We start from the raw sequence: 7,500 nt of genomic DNA on the forward strand, positions 1-7,500 counted from the left end.
GTTACCCAACCCCGACGCGATGAGTAACGTGTGCGCATGCGCTCATTGTGAAACACTTGTGCAGGTGTTTCAGTATACGCCGCGCTACTGCAAGGTTAGGAGGTCGTTGGCGAAGGCTTAAGGCAAAGAAAGTTCGTGGTTTTTATCGCAAATTAGTATTTATTTCAGTGTGAGTATTTCAAACTGCACCATAGATCTACCTAAAACACAATCGGTTGAAGAGGCTGTGTTGCCATCACCTACTACAGCGCCTACGGTAAGTGCCATTTCAGCGAGTGATTTAATGAATAGTTTGACTAAGTATTCCTGGTTATTGGATCTTTCGAGACATTGCAGTTTAGACGATTCCATGCATTAAATTTTGAGAGCCATATACCTACATCATTACCAACCACCATCAGACTGTTAAGATGTTAGTCTTTTTGAGTACTAGGCCTAACTTTCATCCGTTTGAGACATGAGTCTTCAGTTTTTTTTTTTTTTTTCAATATAGCTTGTCTGTTTCCTTATATTCATCTTTGTTATGAAATATGCGATACTTTTTAAACAACATTAATACGTTTGAGAGGATAATCTTTAAATGACCGGAGAGGATAGTGACGTATTACCCAATAGGCCAACATAGGCTAAGACCATGGACCCCAAATCTTTAGGGTGGGTAGGGGGCGTGTAATCGAACCAGCCCTAATATTAAAAACTAACTATGAAAAGTATGGTAGGCGAGGAACTAGAGGTCAAATTTATGAAAATTTGCCATGTATTGGTTTGCAAATAGTTTCAAAATGCTCTTCGAATTGCGCATATTTCAAAAACCCAACCCGATTCAAAATTATTATTTCCAGGGCGCCCTGTGGCCATAAAATAAAAAAAGGCTTCCAGTGTGTGAAGCAAGGGCATCCTGGACGCAAGTTCATTTTCCTTCATCGGTACATGGCACCCTGAACGCAAGAAGCATTTGTAGGATGCCGTACGGGCGCCCTGAACGCAATTCGGATTTTTCATATTAGGTACAGGGCACCCTGGAAATAACCTCGGCCTACCCGATTTGGCTTGCTTCGTTCGCCAGACAGGGCCCCTCTGTCTCCTCAGCCAAAAGGCCCGAAAGGTCTTAATCCGGCACCGGTACTTGCAAAGGAAGACCGAAATACATGAGTTGTTTGTCCCCTATTATCATCGTATCATTTACCGGGCACTGACATAAATATTATATATCTTGGTTTACACATTCGTTCCCACCTATTTACTATTCAAATGCGTTTACACTAAGTCCCAGTTACCAGTTGTTGACTTTTTTTTTTATATTCAGTAAAGAAAGATGTGAAATGTTACAGATCATTCACGATCATTATGGCTTTTCCTCTTAAAGATTAGGTTATAATCGCACTGTCACCTCTCAGGAAACACTGTTAATAATAATATATAATAATGATAATAAAAATAACAATATTAACAACCACAGATTACTGGTAAATTTGGAAAAATTTACAAAAAGTTAGAACTTTAAATCATTCCACCTGGTACCAGTTTGGAAACCTCGAGATATAAAATAACGTGTTGCATGATGAATAAAAGAAAAATTCTGATGGGTGACTGGGGGGATTTTCGTTATATGTCATTTCGTTGCTGTTGGGCTATTTTGACATAAAATCGTCTTTTACAGAAAGTAAAATTGATAAAAACTTTGCAAATTTACAATCAACGTCATGTCGGTATCTCAGGAGACAGCAGTTTCCAGCTGAGGTTCTTGCTGGGCAAGAATTCTGTATGACTTTCGTTCCGAGAACAAACGAGATCTCGAAGTCAGTTTCATATTACGGTCTTTCATTTACAGTTATGCTAGGCCTTTCTTTCATACCTGTTACGGTGTTTCATTCTAGGCCTATCTTTCATTTTAAGGTGTTTCATTTACTTCCATAACTTCTCGTGTAGTATATGGGGATTATATAATTCTGAAATATTAAATGGTATTACGTTGAGTAATACCATTTTAATATGAGTCAAAAAAATATAATGAATCACTTAGTATCACCCATCCCATTTATGTGATCTCGCAGTATACATGCACGGTAACATTTATGCACGAAAACACGTTACAAACTCAAAACAGAAAAGTATATACTTATAAACTCATCATATATATATATATATATATATATATAACTATATATAATATCATATATATAATTATATACATAATATATATATTTATATATAAAATATATTATATATATATTATATATATATATATATAGATATATATATATATAAATATATATATATATTCTATCATATATATATATATATATATATATATATATATATACTATGAAAATGACGATGGTGACGGAGCACTTATCGCCAATATTTTCCCCTTGGGTGTAGATCAGTCCTGAGGTGTAGTGAATTGCAAATCAAAAGAAACATGTAGCTTAGTGTTTGTGAATATAAAAAATGTTCAGGTCATTTAGGGATACATGTGTTCATGCATAAATATACATGTGTACATACATAAATATTATTATGTATATATGCACATATATATACACTTATGTATGTAGTATATATTTAATCAAAGCTTGTAAAGAATATTTATTATGTTTGCATTACTATCTATTTATATTAAAAGCGCTCACTTCCTTCAGTTACCAGAAATGATGGGAATATTTTCATTGAGGAAGCAAGACAATTCCATGCTTTTTTCATTCGGGCCTTTTACTTCGGTTGATCATGTGAACTTTATGATCAATGATTATTCCTTCAGTGGAATTTAAATGACCCTTATCGACCACCAGACACTAACCAGTAACTATCGAGACAGTTAAAAGAGTCAGAGCTAAGGCAATGTTGAGATAGGTGAAGACTCAGGGCGCGTGCTAGAATCCACGGTCAAATAGAGCGTTGTTTTACCGACGAAAATTAAAATAAATATGCTATAATTTATTAGAAATATTTTTTCTATACTGTTTTACATGCACGTTATTTTTTTTTTTTTTTTTTTATTTTTTTTTTTTTTTTTTTACATTTTCATTCTAATAAAGAAGTCATAAATAACCTATCCTAGAATTCCTGTATCTTTAACTCAACTCTAAACACCTTTTCCACACATATTTAGGCCTTCCTACCCCCACAACAAGAAAGTAGTTTGTAGGCTTACTCACCGAATAAACGAAACGTGACAAAGTCATTAATAAATCAGAACCCATCGGCAAACTGTTGAACGGGGACTTGGGGCTATAATATTCCGTTTTTCGAATGCTAGATACTGTTGTTTCATTGTTCGTCGTTGGACGAGTGGGCTTCGTGCTCGCCTACCGATTTGGTAGTCCGAAGTTCTATTCTCCGCTCTGTCCGGTGATTATAAATTAATTTCTCGATATAATGTGGTTCGGATAGGTGACCGAAATTGTTCCTGGCCACGTAAAAATATCTAATCCTTCGGGCCAGGCCTGGCGAGCTGTTAATCAGCTCAGTAGTGGTCTGGTTAAACTGAGATATAGGTGTACTTAACTACTGTTTCCCTTTGCTTTTGATTGTTTTGTACCCAGTCGTCTGTGGTTCCTTGGTTTTCTTTTTCTACATCGGGTTTTAATTTGACAAGTCTTTAGAAAACGATAAGTTATCACCATACATTGAAGATACATGTGAGCAAATAATACATCGGCTATGAATGTTTAATTATCTCCTGTCAACCCTTTCTCTCTCTCTCTCTCTCTCTCTCTCTCTCTCTCTCTCTCTCTCTCTCTCAGAACTACTTTGTTGTTGTTGTTATTGTTGTTACTGTTGTTGTTGTTGTTGTTGTTGTTGTTGTTGTTCTAGCTACTTTGTTCTTTTTTGGGAGGGGGGAGGGGGGAGGAAAAGCCTTATGGAAAATTGGAAAGTGCTTGTAAAAGGTGTTTCGTCTTGAGTTAAAGATACAGGAATTTTAGGAGACGATATTTATGATTTGTATGAATGAAAATGTAAAAAATGGTGTGCTTGTTGAACAGTACAGAACCATATTTTTTCTAATAGAATATAGCGTATTTACTTTAATTCTAGTTGGTAAAACAACACGCTATTTAGCACGCACCCCAAGTAAGCTAGGGGTCTGATCACGCATTCTTAAAGCATGAAAATTCAAAATTTCGAATTTGTTTTTCACTTTTATTTCATAATTTTCATTTGTATGGCTCGTTGGTCTTTATGTAATTGCAGGTTTTTTTTTTTTTCTTTGAGCATTTTCATATATTTTACGTACATATTGTCGAGGTTTGTCACGATTGCACAACTACAAATTGCAGTAAATATGTAAATTCGAAATCTCTCTCTCTCTCTCTCTCTCTCTCTCTCTCTCTCTCTCTCTCTCTCTCTCTCTCTCTCTCTCTTAATTGGTCTTCTTTTAAAAAATCAAATATTGTATTTGTTCATTGTTATTATTTTATTATATGGTGTTGTTTGGTACAGTATTATATTTATTTATTATATGAAATTGCCTCAGCCTACTTTAAGGGAGTAGTCAGTAATTTGTTATATAGTTTACTGATCTTCGTAGTCTCCTTATGTTTTTAAATGGAAATATGCCTGCACAAAAATATTATTTGTTGATACAATTTGCAGCTAGAGTAATTTCAAATCAGATGCTTAAAAGTATGATGGAAGCAAATGAATAATGAACAGAACTGATAGTTTTTACTTAAATCTTATTCATATTTCGTAAGATTCCCAAAACTGTTTCACACAATATTAAATGAAGTAATAATAATAATAATAATAATGATAATAATAATTATAATAATAAGGAAACTGAAGGAATGATAACAGCGGCACAAGATCAGGCCCTAAGAACCAGATATATTCAAAGAACGATAGACGGAAATAACATCTCTCCTATATGTAGGAAGTGCAATACGAAAAATGAAACCACAAACCACATAGCAAGCGAATGCCCGGCACTTGCACAGAACCAGTACAAAAAGAGGCATGATTAAGTGGCAAAAGCCCTCCACTGGAGCCTGTGCAAGAAACATCAGCTATCTTGCAGTAATAAGTGGTACGAGCACCAACCTGAGGGAGCGATAGAAAACGATCAGGGACTATGGTATCAGAACGGATAGGGTGATACGTGCAAATAGACCAGACGTGACGTTGATTGACAAAGTCAAGAAGAAAGTATCACTCATTGATGTCGCAATACCATGGGACACCAGAGTTGAAGAGAAAGAGAGGGAAAAAATGGATAAGTATCAAGATCTGATAATAGAAATAAGAAGGATATGGGATATGCCAGAGGAAATCGTACCCATAATCATAGGAGCACTAGGCACGATTACAAGATCCCTGAAAAGGAATCTAGGACTCATGCAGAAGAGTGTGATCCTAGAAACGGCGCACATAGTAAGAAAAGTGATGGACTCCTAAGGAGGCAGGATGCAACCGGAACCCCACACTATAAATACCACCCAGTCGAATTGGAGGACTGTGATAGAGTCAAAAAAAAAAAAAAAAAAAAAACAAAAAAAAAAACAAAAAAAAAAAAAAAAAAAATAATAATATAATAATAATAATAATAATAATAATAATAATAATATAATAATAATAATAATGATTAGAAAATCCTCATGGTAGCACGAGTCATCAAATGGAGAAACAAATCCACAGATATGTAAATGTACATATATTTAAATTTAAAACTTTAAGGATATTTTCGGGAATCTGTTCGGTTCCCCTTGAGATTGATAAGGGGAACCGAACAGATTCCCGAAAGCTATCCTTAAAGTTTTAAATTTAAATATATGTATATTTACATAAATGTGGATTTGTTTCTCCAATAATAATGATAATGATAAAGGTTCATATTAATTACAATATTCGGCTTCGTGTGATGGTGGGCTGACGTCGGTTACAAAATAAAAATTTTATTTAAGAACATCATTTACCCAGTTTTCAGGAGTCAGAATTCAAAGCCTCACTGGTCAGGTGTTCCAAGTCAGCTGTTCTCGAATCATTACGATTAGTCACTGATTGTTTTACTTGCCTCACATCAGCCTGATACGATTTGGTGGAATTTTTCCCTCTGCCCGGTATACAATTTGATCACCTTGATTAATAGTTCTGGTTTCAATAAATCATTATTATATCTAACTTTGTGCCATTGTCGGTGGTTTATCATCCCCAACCAATGATAACGAGCATTGTCTATAACTACAGAAGACCCGGCCTTCGTTTGAAACCATTCCTCAGGTACAGCTTGGATCATTTTTTTACGCTTGTTAATACCAGTTCAGTACTTGGGACGTCTCCTTCCTTAGTCCCTAAGGGTAAAATAAGAAGTTGACCACCTTTACCAGTCGGTGAATTTAATTCTTATTGCCTTTGCAGTCTTTCCACCTGTCCAACATTACTAGTTTTTGTTTGCCCTTGTTTCTTTAAGGTAAACAATTGAAAGGAAAAGGAGTCCTTGGTTTATCACATTAGATATCTCTGTTAAGGACTTTTTTACTGACAGTGGCAAATTTGTATAACTTATTTGAATGTCAGTTTACATCTAGTGACACTCGTAATGCCTCTCACTCGCAAGGTAACCTTTTGCAGTGTTATAATTGACTCATGGAAATTCAAAATAGTTCGTTGTAACTTTCACAAAAGTTGTGGAAGGAAATTACTGCTTTTTGGTCAATTTTTTTCTCCTCGTAGGAGGTTGTATCTAAGTGTACCCCACTACTTTCTTCTTTTGATTCCCTGAAACACTTTATGCGATTCTTTTTTTCATTCGTCGTACTTTGGACTATATTGTGAATGAGTGGACAGCCAACAGTGAAAGGGACTTAAAAAGGGACAGCTTAAAAGTTCAAGTGGAAAAACCATGTCATGAATGGAAAGACGCGCTGATGTATAGTTGTAACTAATCTTAGTTGTAACTTTCATTCCATAAGATGTTTTCTTAGCTAGATCAAAACAGGTCAGTTTCATTTGCCTTGAAGTTATTGTAATAACCGATATCGTAGGTCTTTGTTCTTGACTGATTCGAATTATGCACGCAAACGAATCACAATGGCGCTCTTACTTTCTGCCATAAAATTTATGGACAGAACTAACCCTTTAAAGACTAGTGAACTTTGAATCTACATTTTGATCCTGTTTTAAGACTAAAAATATCGTCCACACATCTTACCCAAAAATCAATGTCTGAGTAGATGCCGTAAACAAACCTACTTGAAAAGATTCCATGTATACATTAATTAGGTTATACGGGGGTAAAGAATAGCCCATAAAGATCGGCTGCTAGAATTATGACGGCAGCAGCCGAGTTTCCTGTGTTACAAAGCCTCTCAAACCTTGACCAGTGTAAATGTAGTCACGACTCTCGAACAGGCCCATACCCAGACACAAACACCAGTGTCAACTCATCCAGTGCGAGCGATGCAGTGCCAGTCAGGGTCATCCAGCTGCTAAACCTGATGCCCATCAATCTCCCTATATCCATTCCCCGTAGGTGGTTAGTGCCGTCAGTGCACCTCATTC

General features: G+C 35.6%; 1 long non-coding RNA gene across 1 annotated transcript in view; it reads left to right on the forward strand.

Annotated features, from left to right (window-relative positions):
* Positions 1 to 72: 72 nt before the first annotated feature.
* Positions 73 to 7,500, forward strand: part of LOC135196278 (uncharacterized) — a 62,320-nt gene continuing 54,892 nt past the window's right edge. Inside the window, exon 1 of the long non-coding RNA XR_010310356.1 lies at positions 73 to 256. This is a non-coding gene — a long non-coding RNA (uncharacterized LOC135196278). The remainder of the gene's footprint in view (positions 257 to 7,500) is intronic.

This window comes from Macrobrachium nipponense, chromosome 23, assembly GCF_015104395.2.
Source record: "Macrobrachium nipponense isolate FS-2020 chromosome 23, ASM1510439v2, whole genome shotgun sequence".
In the NCBI taxonomy this organism is placed as follows: domain Eukaryota; kingdom Metazoa; phylum Arthropoda; class Malacostraca; order Decapoda; family Palaemonidae; genus Macrobrachium; species Macrobrachium nipponense.